Raw genomic sequence first — 16,430 nt, 5'->3', positions numbered from 1 at the left:
CTCGCTTACTCAAACTCACATACTAACTCAAAAAGTCAGTATGAGTAGTAGGAGAAGTAGGAGAAGTATGCGGTTTCTAACACAGCCACTGACTGTAATTAACAGACTGAATTCCGTGTCTGATTATTAAAGGTCTGTTCTGTGTTCAGCTTAACTTCCCTTCCATCCATCTAACTTTGACCTAAACGCTGTGTGTCTCTTCTGGTTCGGCTCCCACAGAGCGCTGATGGTTGCATGCATCCTCGCCTCTGATTGGCTCCTGATCAGACGCCCTGGCGCGGCAGCGTTCAGGTCCGGGGTGACGGCGGGGATGCTCCTATCAGACACATGCAGGAGGAGAAGTTTTACAGCTTCATTTGTTGACGGGGACAAATCGACTGAGATCTCCCCGCAGAGATTAATGGCACAGCAAATCATGGCTCATGTTGCCACGGCGACAGGTGTTCCCCGGGTGCTGTTTCCCGCGGCTGCGGCTCATTTAAAAGCCGTATAATATCAGAGATGGCGGCGGGAGCAGAGGCAAAGCGTAGCGCTGGACCGGGATGCCTGACAGCTGCATTAAGACCTGCCAGGGCTGCTTCACGCCCACAGCACACCTCCGTCTCCCCCACCGGCCTCCCCCAGCGTGCCTCTGCTACAGAGATGAGGCTCAAATGGAGCCTCTCCTCCGACAGCCACAAGCTGCACTAAATATTCCCCAACGTTAATAAAACTAACGTTGAATTAATCTTATTTTTCATCCAAAGTAGCAACAACTGCTTCATGTGACATGTGTTCAACCTCAGCCAGCTAATTAAAAAGGTCCAATTAGAGAGTTACGTCAGATGGGTCAGCGGGCCGCCCACAAGTTATTGGCTATCTGGGTCATGTAACTAGGTATGCAGTAATTCACTTATTACACTTCACAATATTAATAGAATGTTATTAGAATATATAATATATAGGGCTGGGAAACGATTAAAATCTTTAATCTAATTAATCACATGATTTCCCTGATTAATCACGATTAATCGCATTTGTACGCAAAATCCAAAAATGAATCCAAAAGTAGTGTATAGCTTTTAGCATTTAGTTTTATTTTAAATGTGCTGCCATATGAATGAAAGTGCCATAACATTTGTTGTGCAAACACACTTTTAACATCAGCATCTTTCTGTAGTTTTTATGTAGAAGCCTCGCTCCACTGTCTGTTTCCTTGAATGACTTGCTGCTATCAGTTGTGTGTTTTGCCTTTAAGTGATATTTTAGACTGGAACTACTACGCTGAGAAGACAATTCAACTTGGCTGTAAATGCAGGAGTTTTTTTATTTATTTATTTTGAAATACGTGCTTTTATGTTGAAACCAGTAAAACAGGAAGTAGCGCTGGTTAGCTCCGTTAGCTTCACACAGAGACCGAGGAGCACCTGTAACGGTGATGTTACCTGCTAGTTTATCTTTATTTTATTACTCCATGCTTCGTGGTGTTTGCTGTAACTGTGTGAATGTGATGCATTCAACAGACTTTTACAATAATAAAACCTGCGTTAATGTGTGATAAAATATTTATCGGCGTTAAATAATTAACAAGTTAACGTGATAATAAAGAGTTAATGCGCCCAGCCCTAATAATATAATATTAGACTTGTAAACACACAGATATGCCTATATAAAATAATCAATATGCAAATGGTTCCAACAATGCAGGGGGCTACATTTTCAATGATAAATAATGGTAAAGAAGCAAAGAACAGGTTGGAGCGTAGAAGCTTTATGCCATCATACATTAAGGTGTATTTACAGAGATTTGTTGTTTCCAAATGAATTTGTAGTGCAAACGAAACCAACAGGTTTTGTTTTTGCAAATTAAATTAAAATACTGGAGTAAAATAATGCATGTTTTGAGTAGGCCAATAATGTTTTAACATCTAGTCTCCATTGATTATCTGTAGAATAACTCTATAAGTGGTCATAACGTTTAAAAATGTAACGTTTAAAAATACGTGCTTCCGGTACACTCGCTTTTATTTTGAAAGGCTTCAAATCAACTTCCGGTCCGGGCAGGTCTGCAGACAGACTCTCTTGGACAAGTTTGACTCAAAGTTCTTTGGTTTTTCTTTCAGGTTCCACAGGATGCCGTTCATGACACTAATCAGAGCAAATGTGCCAACAGAGATCAAGTTAGGGAGAAATTATTGTGTTTCAGGAAGAATTTAAATGAAACACTGGTGCTAACGCCGAGCAGTCTTAAAAACAATGATAAAATAAGCCCTTTTTCATTGGCTGCTGAATGAAATAAGTCCTAAATGAGAGCATTATTCTGCAGGCGGCTCCCTCAGAGGAAGAGGAGCAGTGCTGGAGAAAACAAACAACAGGCTGTCTGAACGTCTGACAGCAGCGAGGCCCAAAGCTGCGCTGCTGCCTCCAGAACACATGCTGAAATCCCTCCTCGCCCTTTCAGGTGAAACCGAGCAGCCAGCTCTTTCTGCAAGGTCGGCCAGATAAAGCTGAGGGCCCAATCAGGGGGTCCCTGAGCTGAGCCACAGGAAGCACTTCACCCGCCAAGTCCTCCGCTGTGATTGGCGAGGAGGAGGTGGGCAAAGACACCTCAGCCAGATAATTAAAAAGGTCCAATTAGAGGGACATCAGATGGGTCAGCGGGCCGCGGGGGGACGCCCATCAGAACGGCGCCAGCTCAACCTGTTTTTTGCAGTTCTTTTAACACCTCAAAGCTCAGTTCTTCTTTGTTCTGAACTGATTTGGCCAGACAAAGTTTACTTTGAGGGAGTCTCAGTTCAACAAGGATCCAACAGCGTTAGATTCTGTTGGATTCCTCTTTCTTGTCATTAACCCCCAGATGTCCCCAGTTGTCTTGAGTCTTGACTCCTGGTCTCATTCACACCTGTCTCCTGCTATTCACTCACCTCTGGTCCTTCTCAGAGGTGGGTAGTAACGAGTTACATTTACTTGAGTAAGTTTTTGAAAAATGATACTTCTAGGAGTAGTTTTAAATCTCTATACTTTTTATTTTTACTTGAGTAGATGTGTGCAGCAGAAACTGTCCTCTTACTCCGCTACATTAGGCTACAATGAGCTGGTTACTTTTCTTCTTACCTCTTTGGTATTCTACGCCTCATTATTTTTATCCCCCCGCGTACGCCTCATTTTAATGTTTTATTCTGACAGAGAGAGAGTCTTCCGCCAAAGGCTCTACCACCTGACTGTGTTCCACCAATCAGACGCAGCCGTGCAGTCTGGTCACGTGACCGTACTCAATCTCAGCGGCGGGACGGGTTAGCTTTAGCATTGGCAGTCGTAGCAAACAAACAAAGAAACAGATGAAAAATGTTAGAACCAACGGTGGGAAATGAAGACGCAGACGAGGCCTCATACTGAAAGCATGTTTACCTTACAAAGAGTGAGAAACAGCAGCTACATTATGTGTCTTCTGTGTCAACCAAAACAAACGCACATTTCAGCAGAAACTCAACATCTAACTTGAGGGAACATGTAGCGCTAAGTTTCCTAAACTCGTTTTTTTCCCCCCATGGATAGATGAATGTTTGTTTTTTAGGTTACATATGGGTTACATATGTTTTAAACATTTCCTAAGTCTCTTTCATTTTTTATTGATGTTCTTGAATTTACCTGGATTATTTTAATTTAAGCTATTTTGTAATTAATTAATTAATTTAAATTTATTCTATCGATTGGATGAACTCTAATTTGCCTAAAGATGATTATTTAGTATTTTTGTCTGTCTGATTGAATGCTTGTGTTAACAAATAAATCAGACGTTACTCAACAGTTACTCAGTACTTGAGTAGTTTTTTCACCAAGCGCTTTTTTACTCTTACTCAAGTAATTATTTGGATGACTACTTTTTACTTTTACTTGAGTACAATTTTTGGCAACTCTACCTACCTCTGGTCCTTCTACCCATCAGCCCTCCCGGTATTTATAGCTCTCCGACCCCCTCTGTCATGTATCCGATCATTCCAGGTCGTTTCCTGTCGGTACTCTGAGCGTCCTCTTCGTTCCATTTGTTAGTTTTTTCATTTCATTCTTGCTCATCCTTCTCCAGCAGCGTTTTCAGTTTTATGTATGAAAGCCTCTGACACCATCTGCCCATCTTTTCCTTCTTCTATGATCCTACATTCGGGTCCACTTTTTACCAAACCGTCACATTTTCAGGCTCTGCCACCCAACAAGCTTTATTCCCTGTTTTATTTTAAGACCGCCTCTCCTCTGTGTATTCTACCGAGTTTAGCTTCCCACCCATGTTGCTCTTCTTCTTTTAATAATTGCTTCACACCTGTTGTTAATTTGCATCTATTATCGCAGCATTGCAACGGTTTTGCTGTCCATTAGCAGATTTTCATTATTTGTTACAGTTTTGGATCATTTAGATTTTTGCTTTGGATTCCCTGCAAAGGAGTCAGTGTTTTGGGTTCGATACACAAACTTCCTCATTCACACCTTTCTCAGGAGTCACTTCATCTACATACATAGCTGCAGGGGGCGGCTGGAGTTCAGGAGGAAGAGCACTTGTCTACCAATCACTATGATTGTGCCACTATGAATGTGAAAGAACAAAGCACCGTGTAGCATACATGGATTAAGATGTGCTGTATGAGTGTGTGTGAATGGGAATGATGCCTTAAATGACACCGAAATCTTCTCTTCGGTCCAATCTCCCATCCTGAGCGTGCAAGAGGCAACATGTGCATGTGCAGAGAAACAACTCCCTTTTAACAGGAAGAAACCTCTGGCAGAACCAGACTCAGGAAGTGTGGCCATCTGCCTCGACCAACTGGGGTTGATGTTCCTGATTTTGGCAAGATTACAAAGGGGAAAGAAGGCAGTCCTGGAAACCTGTTTTATTTGTGTGTCAAATGATCAATTCTGGTCAAAGGTTCCTCACTGTTGTACTAAACGCCAAGGAAGTACCATCTAGAGTAACTATATAGCTCAACAAATCCTCCCCGAAGCACTCAGGTCCAAAGGCAACAACTTCAGTTTTGTCTGAATTAAGAAGCAGACAGTTCTGAGTCATCCAGGTCTTTATGTCTTTAAGACATGCTTGTAGTCTGACCAACCTATTGGGTTCATCTGGTTTTATAGATAAGTACAGCTGAGTATCATCAGCATAGCAATGGGAAGTTATGCCATGGTGTCTAATAATGTTACCTAATGGAAGCATGTATAAAGTAAAAAGAATCGGTCCAAGCACAGAGCCCTGGGGAACTCCATGACTTACTCTGGTGTGTGAGGAAGATTCTTCATTTACAAGAACAAACTGGAATCTTTCAGATAAATATGACTTAAACCAGCCTAATGCAGTTCCTTTAATCCCAATAACATGTTGAAGTCTCTGTAACAGAATGCTGTGATCGACCGTATCAAATGCAGCTCTGAGATCCAACAGGACAAGCACAGACACAAGTCCGCTATCAGAGGCTAAGAGGAGATCATTGGTAACTTTCAGCAGTGCTGTTTCTGTGCTATGATGCACTCTGAATCCTGACTGAAACAGATTATTTCTGTGCAAATGATCATAAAGTTGAGCTACTACTATTTTCTCAAGAACTTTGGATAAAAGAAAGGGAGATTGGATGTAGGTCTATAATTAGCTAACACATCTGAATAAAGAGTAGGTTCTTTAAGAAAAGGTTTAATTACAGCTCAGAGAGAACTAAATGTTCCAAAGATACTTCTAAAGCTGCTGCACTTGATGAAACATTAGTGCAAATAGTGGGAAGGATTCACAATCACTATAAAGCTTAAAAGAATTGAACTTATAAATCAAACATAACTCCTGTGCTGCATGGATGAATTGCACACAGGACCTCTTTAAATCTGGAGACAGTATTGATCCTGCTGCTGTTTGCTGTAATTTTTGAAACAAAGGCAAAGCACAGAGAAAGAAAAATGTTTTTCAGTGAGATTTATTTTCTCATTGGAGATGATTACTCAGCGGCTTTGAGCAATCTGCTGGTGCTGTTCTCCATTTGTACACTTGTGGGTGGGGCGCCTTTGCCTTATCTTCTTGTCTCAAACTTGTGTGTTTACCATTTTGTGACGTAGGCGTCTGTCATTAGGACTGGAATATCAACACATACCCCCACTGCTGCACTGCTTTTTTAGAATTCAACTCAGATTACGTTAGTGCTTCCAGCAGCATCAACAGTTGGAGAGGACGGTGTGAGACGGTCATCATGTACCTGCTGTAAATAAACCACCTGCCAGGAAGACCAACATTAAAAAGATAACCATGAGGAATAGCCCTTCGAGCAATGGAAATCTAAATGTTTCTGTCTGTTATTGCTGAGTCAGTCCTGCATCAACTGCCTCTGTCGTCACAGATATTTATCAGCTCCAGCCCTGATTGGCATTAAAGGAACACAACACCCAGCAGGCGCATACGCTCATTTTGAGGCCGCTGCGATCTGGGCTGCAAGAGTGGGAACGATTTAGTTTTCTTTGCAAACACACACATAGACCAACCGGAACGCCTCAGGATCTGAGACCAACACGACAGCTCGAACCAAAAGAGAAAAGTTCATCTGTTTTTGCTGTCTGTAAGGCAGCGTTTCGCTCACTCAGTCCTGCTGTGTTGGGCGGGTGTCTGCCATAATGTAAAAAATAATAAACCAGTCTAATTATCTCAGAAAGCCAGCGTGATATAATTTTTACTGGATATTACTCCAGATGTTTGTTTTAGCCTTCAAGCACTGAGAGTAAACACACTGCCGCTAGTAATGGGAACGGATTTAATCAGCTGGTTTTAGGAGGTGTAACTCAGTGTTTAAAAGAAGAAAAATCTGCATTTATACTCAAATTTTGTTGGTGAAAGTTATTTGTGAGACACAGAGAGCGACAATTAATTAGCATATAGACTTAACACAGTTTGACTAAGAGGCACAATGATGAAGCCTCCACAATCACCCACCTAAACCCAGATGTTGGAAAAGCCTTTTCATGTGTAAAGTTTGAAAATGTGCAGCTTGTCTGTAGGTTTACTGCGGAAGCCCAGAGCGGACGTGGTACGTAGAAACTTTTTTCTGATTATCTCGAGAAAACAATGATCGTTTCTCGAGATCACGAGATGACTATCTTTTCTTGAATGCTCATGATCAGTTTCTCAGTGTTCTTAAAGCCTTTCCAAGAACGGACTCAAGCTGAAAATGTCAGATTTTGGAGAACCCGACATAGATCTGCAATTTGTTTGTCTTGTAGAGATAACTTTCATATCAGCCCGCGTCATTTAAGGAGACGGCCGGCTCGACTGCAGCTCAGCAGGCGTTTACACCTCAGTGATCCCGCGGATATAGTCGACTTCATCAGTGACCAGCTGAGGGGACCAGGCCGTCTCCATGGTTACCGAATGATGCACAAGAGGTGCCGTTATCGTTTTCTCGAGATAACGAGATAAATAACTCGTTATCTCGAGAAAAGGAAATGCTCGTCACACCAGCGGGATTTGCTTTGTGCATTTTCACAGCAGAACTGTTACACAAACGCTCCACGTTCCATGTTTGATTCATAGGCTACTTTATTCAGTTTTCAATGAAAGGGGGGTAAAAATGGGTAAAAACCTTTGCCAGAAATACATATAAACACATATAAACAGGGGCGGACTGGGGAGAAAAAGTGGCCTCGAAAACCATCTGTAAATTAACTCGTTATCTCGAGAAAACCATAAAAAAAAAGGTTTATACGTACCATGTCCACTCTGGGCTTCCGTAGTTTACTGATGCTGGTGAAAGTTTAATTTCAATTTACTTCCACAAACCCAGCAGCATACGGCGGCTAAATCCTCCACCAGCATCAGATGTTGCAGATTTCTTCTCCTTCCGTCAGCTGGGAGACGTATCACTTCAGTTTGACTGCCGAGGCCTTTTTAAGATCCTTTTTTTTTTGCTGCCGTGTAAATGCTGGAAGGAAACCCTGCCGCCCGGAGCCTCGGTGCTGTAAGATGGCAACAGATTTGTGATTAAACAGCCACTTTGTCACCGAAGAGGGACAGCATGCATCAACACAGGTGAGCGTGGAGGCCTGTTGGGGAGTTCATCATCATGACTGCTTTAGAAATTGAAATGGGTTATTTATTGGGCGTCAGTCACGTCAGGAACACACACGCGGCGGCGAATTTCACTCTGGCGGTGTTATTATTTTTATTTTTTTGACAGATTGCCCGAGCTGCAAATCTTTAGCTGCAGCCCATTAGTAATCCTCCACCGCCGTCGCTGTGATAGTTATTATTTCCCAGCAGCAGGACGGATAATTTATGAGGAAAAACCTGGTCGACTACCTGCAGGTTTCAAACAGGATGCAGGTCAGAGCCGATATTAAAGTAATCAAAACCAAATTCAGCAAAGTGATTCAGGCAGCGGCTGCACAAACTGAAGGTCGTGTGTCATATCAGAGATTCATAGCAGCAACTCAAAAGGGAAAAGGGAGGCGGGGAAGAGAGAAAGCCAAGGAACTAACAGGAAGGAAAGGAAAGAGGAACGAATGGAAGACTACAGCAAACAGTAAGAAGAAATAGAAAAAATTAAGCCAATTAAAATTTGAGAGACGAATCAAATCAGCTTTACTTTTCTAAAATCTTTATTTCTTTAACTTTACAGCAGTTTATTTCTTACTTTATGTCAAAACTACCATCACAAAATGCACATTTTTTTCATACTTTAACCCATTTGGAGATTAAACTTTCACCAAATTTAGACATTTTTAAATCCAGGTTAAAAACATTTATTTTCTCATGTGTCTATGCATGAAATATCTTTGAACTTATCTAGATGGTTGCTTGTTTTTAAATTCATTTAAATTATTTAATTTGTTTCTCTTTATATTCTTTTATGTATTTTTAATACTTCTTACACTCCCTGCTGCAATGCTTTTATTTTATGTGAAGCACTTTGAATTGTTTTGTACATGAAATGTGCTTATAAATACAATACAAATAAGTTTGATTTGATTTTGATTTGATTTGATTTGGATAATTTATTAAGACCAAAGAAAAGAATCACATTTATGTGAAAAATTGTTGTATTAAAGTCATTTGTATTCACTCTGATTAGGATTTAGCTCTTTGAACCAGCATTTTAAAACACTAAATTAAAAAACAGAGTCACAAGAGCATACGCTGACACAGTGTATGGTTTTAGGGCAACAATTGGCACAAAGACTTGTCATCCAGCTGCACATCGTCAAATATTTGATGGAAAAAGTCGTTCATTTATTTACATGATTGAATTGGTACGAGCATCATTCTGCTGGCAGCTAAGCTAACTTTGGCTCGTCTTTGGTTTGACCTGGCCAGAGTACACGTGTGAGGGAAAAGTGCTTAAACTGTTTCTTATGATCCCAACATTCTTTTATCACGTTTCCCCTTGTGTGTCAGTATTAAAGGTACAGCCCTGAACTGGTTTCAGTCTTATCTCTCAGATAGGAATATCTCTGTCATCAGCTGTTATCCCCACTTCCTTATGGGGTACCACAAGGCTCCATTTTGGGTATCTGTTCTTTTATCATTGTATACAGGGCTGAGCAATTTTATCGATACTGCGATATATTTCGATATTTTGATTCCTGATAAAGTATCGTTTTTTTTTTTTTAATTATTTATTATTATTATTTTTCTTTTCGTAAAGCAAACTTTATTGAAAAATGAAACATTACAATTAGTGAAAACACAGAACATTAAGGTAATACAATACAATGCCAGTGGGTCACATTATACAAAACAGTGATAAATTAGTTCATAAAAATGTGTCCCCACTTCCTTATGGGGTACCACAAGGCTCCATTTTGGGCCTCTGTTCTTTTCTCATTGTATATGCTTCCTCTGGAACCCATTTTTTAAAAAGCTTAACATCAAAACAGAAATAATTGTATTTGCGTAATCCAACCTGTCGGTTGGTTCTGACGGCCTTTGGTCTTACATCCCTTAACATGACTTTGAGAAAGTAATTCATGCTTTTGTTATCTTTCATTTACATTATTGCAATTCTTTGTGTGTGTGTGTTGATCAATTAGCACTTTGCCGATTACAGGCTGTACAAAACGCAGCCGCGCTCCTTCTAACTGGAAAGAAATGACGCCATCCCATTACACCTGTTCCAGTTTACCACAGGATTCAGTTTTAAATTCTTTTTCTTGTTTTTAAGACTCTCAAAAGCATTAAGCCACTTTACTTGTCTGAACTTTTACAGCTTCGCGCTCCATCCAGAGCACCGATATCTATGAATAAATAGTTTTTAGACGTCCTTAGATCCAGACTAAAAGGTAGAGGTGATTGAGCCCAACCTTTGGAACAGCTTTCCTTTTCACATCAGGCCCAGACCCCCGATCATTTTAAAACTTTGCTTAAAACCTGTTCCTTCTCGCAGGCTTTAGACCAGATTGAGTGGCATATCTTGACTTCAGTTTAAACTGTAGAGGAACTGAGAATGATAATGGTGTAACTGCATGGTGAGCACTTTTTAACAAAGACTGTTGTCTCAATCAACCTGCAGATGAGGGAATTGTGAGCATTTAAGAATAAAACTGCCGGTCCAGTATTTGGTGTGCGGGTTAGTCTGAGCTCTCAGGTTATGTTTAACGCTTTATCATACAGTAATAATAAGATTCAAGGGCTAGTGAGTGTAATTTGTGTCCAGATTTATGTTTGCATGGTTGCACAAAGCTGTGCAACTGATCTCAGATAAGAAGCACCTTCTTTAAGGGGGAGGTGGACCGGACTGCACCTCCAAAAACCAGCTGCTGTGAACAGAGCTGTAAAGATCAGACTGATGTATTTGTGCTATTTTGACCAACCAAACCTCACACAATAGAACTAACTTGTGGGAAAAGAGCAGAATAAGTTTCCTTTAAAACAACAGTTAGAAAGCTGGATTTCCACAGGAAACTTTCTCCAGGATTCAACATACACTCTGATACTGTTTCTCACCTCTGCTGCTGTTTTCTGAGCATCTCTGAGCTCCCTCAGCTGTACCGCCTTCATCTTTGGGTTGTCTAACATGCTTTTGCCCGAGGCGCGAGCTTCCCACTCCATCGGTTTCTGCTGGAAGACGAGTGGAGGATCAGTTTTTGACACACCGTTTGAGCTGAGCCCGAAGCAGGCAAAGGGTGTACTTCACCTGCAGCGGGGTCTCATGTTTGCTTTATGAGTGGCCGTTGTGTGCAGCCGGGGAGCAGCTGTCCAGCTGTCAGGCGAACATCATGAATGTTTCAGGCACATGTTAATCGATTGATCACGACTCAATCAAGTCCTGACATCAGCAGAATGCAGCTGCGGCACGTCAGTCATTCGGAGTGTGCAGCCCTGAAGCTGAGAAGAGACGAATCTGTCTCGATCTTTATTCCGAACACGAATTCATGGTGAAAGGACTAGATGAAGGTTGCTTCTGTTTTTCTAAGTCGAGCTCTGCTCAATCGTCACCCAATCTTCAATTACTTTGTCCCAAGTTTACATTTTTTTCTTTAATTTAAATGCCCCAAACTCCTCCCAACAAAAAGTTCTCTTTTTCTTTATTTCACTTCCATCTCTCAGTCTTTATTCCGACTTTCTTCAATCCACTGCTGCACTGATTACAGTTCTAAAGGTTTAAGAAAACATTTTGAACACGCAGTGAAACCTAAAGTAATGTTTTCTGTGCTGCCGTGGGGCTGCATCATGCTACTGTTACCAGCTCAGAAGACCGTCCACATCCAAAAATGACTCTCCAGGGGAACCCAGTGGCTGAAATCTGAAGCATCAGTGAGAAGAAATAAGAACAGGTGGACGGAGGCGTTATGCTTCCTCAACAAAAGTTTTTCTTTTTATTAGGGCTGGGCCCGTTAACTCGCTAATTATTTCAATCAATCAAACTTTATTTATTTATATAGCCCTTTACAATAGCCAACTGGTACTCAAAGTGCTTTACAACAGGATAAAAACAACAATACATAAAACACGATTCAGAAATGGCAAAAGTGCTAAAAGTGCTGCAGAGCATTAAAAGCCTTCCACAAGTGCAATAAAATTAATAAAATTTGTATAAAATGAAGATAATTAAAATCTTTTTAACTCTTTTAAAATCTTTATTTAACGCCGATAAATATTTTATCACACATTAACGCAGGTTTGAAACCTAATGATAATTATTTTAATAATAATTTTTTGGGGGGGTCTTTTGTGCCTTTACTGGAAAGTTCAGAGAGACAGGAAGCAGGGGGCAGAGAGAGGGGGAACAACACGCAGACTCAAACCGGGGCCGACTGCAGCGAGGACTATAGCCTCTGTACATGGGGCGCCTGCTCAACCCACTATACCACGGACCACCCCTGTTTTATTATTTATTTTATTATTGTAAAAGTCTGTTGCTCACAGGCTTTTATTTTGTAAAAGTCTGTAGCTGTCTGCTGCGGAACCGGAAAAGAAAGTAATCGGCGGATCCACCAAACCTGGAAAAGGGTACGGAACTTTTACTCGGCCATTTTCATTTTAAAGTTCTTCCAGACGGCGGAGTCGACAGAACCAAAGTCATCTGTAAACTCTGCCAAGTTGAATTGTCTTCTCAGCGTAGTAGTTCCAGTCTAAAATATCACTTAAAGGCAAAACACACAACTGATAGCAGCAAGTCATTCAAGGAAACAGACAGTGGAGCGAGGCTTCTACATAAAAACTACAGAAAGATGCTGATGTTAAAAGTGTGTTTGCACAACAAATGTTATGGCACTTTCATTCATATGGCAGCACATTTAAAATAAAGCTAAATGCTAAAAGCTATACACTACTTTTGGATTCATTTTTGCGATTACAAATGCGATTAATCGTGATTAATCAGGGAAATCATGTTATTAATTAGATTAAATTTAATTATGTTTCTCTTTATATTCTTATTGGTTTCTTTTTATTTTCTTTTATGTATTTTTAATGCTTCTTCCACTCCCTGCTGCAATGCTTTTATTTTATGTGAAGCACTTTGAATTGTTTGTACATGTAATGTGCTATACAAATAAATTTGATTTGATTAAAATTTTTAATCGTTGCCCAGCCCTACTTTTTATTAACCGATACTGTTCAGCATTAGCCTGGGAATTCCCATGCTGCTTTGTGCGCAATTTCATTCTCACTGCAAAGGCAGCCTGGAAACCACCGCCCTTATCGTTGCCTGAGTTTGGGTAAGGCGATGGCAACGTCTCTGCGCTACACCGAAGCTTGTAGAGTGTTAATCCAACATGGCAGCGGACACAACGTTACCGTTCGATGCAGCCTTAGAAAGTGTTTTAAGTAGCTTAGAACGCAAGTTTACTTTTATTTTATTCTTTTTTCTTCTTCATCCTCGTCGAATTTCTGTCGTCATCTGGTATAAGTGATACAATTGGTTATGAATCGTGCGCAAAGCAGCATGGGAAGAACCAGACGCCATTTGATAGACATTCGTAGCGCCCAATAAACGGCTCTAGACATTCGTAAACCACGCCTCAAATACGAGAAAATGCACACCTAGTTCCCAGACCACCATCTCATCGAGATGTGGAAGCGTCAGCCAGGCTAGTTCAGCATGGTTGTACTAAAGCCTGTTTTTCATGTTTTCTCCTTTTGATTGAATAAAAGTCGTTCATGTTTCACTATTTAACATCTTTCGACCTCATTAATTAAAAAAGCAACAACAGATTAATCTGTGTTGAACGTGATTGGTCGAACTGTTTTTTTCTTAGGAAGTGGAAGCAGATAATTCTTTAAGTGGAAAAGTTAGAAACTGGGATGAAAAGGTGAAAGGAGGTGTGTGATAATGGTGCCAAAGGAGTGTTTTTTTCTGCTCCACTCGCAGGGACACTTCTGCTTCGGTTAAGTTTGATGACGGGAGTTAAATTTCTCAGCCTGTTATCCTCCCACTCATCCAGCACTCTCTGTGACATTTTCATCGCCTCGCAAATGTCAGAAGGATCTCCGCTGGCCGAGCCTTTAAGTGTGTTTCTTTTCTTTTCAGAGCGGTTCCTCATACACGACGATCATCACGCTGTCTGCTGGCAGCTCGGCTGCACTTTGCTCCTCCATCAGCGCCTCTCCGCCTTCATTTAAGACCTCTGTGTCCATCTGGAGGCGCCTGGAACTCAACCACAGCTGTTATCTCACAAAGAGGTGCTCCAACTGTCCACCTGAGAGAAACTACCAGATGCAGACCAGTGATTGGAGTCAGGGGTGAAGTTTCAACTTTAAAAAAAAAAAAGATGTTTTGCATCATTTGTAGTTCATGTTGTATAAAAATGTCAACACCCTTCTCTTGGTTTAACACATTAATTCAAACTTCTGCTAAAGGATGGTGAAAACAAACAAACATTTAATCATCTGATTAAAAAAAAAAAAACACTCAAATGGAGGAACTGGAATAATTTATCCGCCACAGCTGACTCTGAATCTGAATCTGGACAAAAACTACCCTAAATGGGGCACATATGTGTATGAGCATATTTCTACCATTGTGATCCAGTCCAATCCAATTTTATTTATAAAGCACTTAAGTGATAAAAGTGATCTTGAAATTAGCTTAAAAACCTCTTCAAATGTCAAAAAAAGCTTGTTTCATATGAAATCCGACTCAAAAAAATTTGTTTTCAAGACTTTTTCATTTAACAAGATATTCCAGATGTATTGTCTTCAAACAAGTCCCTATATCTGGCTGAAATAGCACTTGTTAGGCAGTTGTGTCTTATATTAAGTGTAATGAGATAATTTGACTAGAAATGAGACAAATATACTTGGTAAGACTTTGATTTTTTTCCAGTGTAAAGAAAGTTATTCAGTTCATCAGGTCGGTGTTATCTGATCTGTCCTCTTTGGAGAATCTTTATTTTACTCAGGTGAGTGACAGAGCTGCTCCCGTCTTGATATTGTTTCAGATTGTTGCGTCTCAGGACTTCATGTACATGTCTCAGTCAGAAAATGTATCCTTTCTGCTCAGATTTGACCCTGTGCGGGGCTCAAAGGATCATGGGAAACGATGTGTTTCCTGTGCACCGAACATAGATATTACTGATAGGATCTGATGTCAGTCTGCAGGAGAAAGCGTGATAATCTGCAGCCATTTCACCGCTGGCTGTGTTTGATCCCATCGCTGCAGGCCTGCATGCCAAACCGCAGCATTTCCATGCAGTCTGCGTTGTTTTAGCAATGTATTCAAGGCAGGGAGCGGCGTCGCTTAGCCTGAGCACATCGGGTTAGTGACCCTCCGGGAGGGTGAGAGGAAAGCCAATGAGCTGAAGCCTATAAGTACGGCAGCAGTGAGACACACTCTGCCTCCGGACCAGCCACACACAGATGATGGTGTTCCCCGAACACATGCAGAAGCTGAGGATGTCAAAGTTATCTTCTCTGTCATTTAAATTCAAATGCATCAACAATGATGCAGCCAAACATTTTAGACTCCTTCACCTTTTGCAAACTTTGTTTTGCCAAGTTTGAAGCGACAACCATTACTTATCCATCACATGTCTTTCTCTTGGCTGTCACCTGTCCAGGAGCTGGATTCATGAGATAAAAACCTTTCTTTAGAAGGTACTAAGGCTGTGCTCGAAACTGCATACTTCTCCTACTACTCATACTAACTTTTGAGTTAGTAAGCGAGTTTGAGTAAGCGAGAAGTTCCCGGATGCATACTAGATTGGCCGAAATGTTGGGTATGCATCATGAGGTTACTACTCATACTCAAACTACCCAAGATGCAACGTAACGTGACGTCGCCGATCGTCATTTCCTGTCAAAACGGCAGTTTCAAGCTAGCTACAACGAGGGTAGGTTCACTTCCTGTTTTCAAAACAAAAGCACCGATTGTATTGTAATGGCTTTCCCTATGATAAAAGGTAACGGGTATTTTATTTTGTGAAAATAACCGGAAGTGCGTTGCTCACTGCGGCTAGCTTTAGTAGCGCCGAATTCGTGGGAACAAAATTGTAAATAGCCGGTATTTTGTCAGATATTCAACATGTTGGGGATCTAAACGACTACTTTCTCACCTGAAAATGTTTCAAATGTTGCTAAAGTTTAGAGAGTTTAGAGCTTAAGAGAAATCAGCTTCAGGACGGCTGATTTCAGCTCGGGCAGGAGCGAAATGCACCTGTTACGGTGTTTGCTGCTCGGTCTGCACTTCGGTCTGCTCGGTCTACACAGCAGGCAGTGATACGAAGGGAGAGAAAATAGGGCCAAGAGATTGTGAGGTCTGACTTTTTCCTGTTGAATGATTTTGTGATGCAAATGTATTACTCTGTTGAACGCATATTGTTTTGAGAAGCAAAACGCTTTATTTTTTAAACCCCAGCCAACTAGCCGGACTACCTTCGTCAACGCCAAACGAGGCTGGAACTCTGCTCACAGGATGCAGCAGGGGGTAAGAAGATGTTCATAAATGATGTTGCTGATATGGGATGTCATGCAGCTTCATGTCAAAAGAAGCGAACTA

Source organism: Odontesthes bonariensis, chromosome 13 (assembly GCF_027942865.1).
Source record: "Odontesthes bonariensis isolate fOdoBon6 chromosome 13, fOdoBon6.hap1, whole genome shotgun sequence".
In the NCBI taxonomy this organism is placed as follows: domain Eukaryota; kingdom Metazoa; phylum Chordata; class Actinopteri; order Atheriniformes; family Atherinopsidae; genus Odontesthes; species Odontesthes bonariensis.
Note: the sequence above shows the minus strand (reverse complement) of the source record.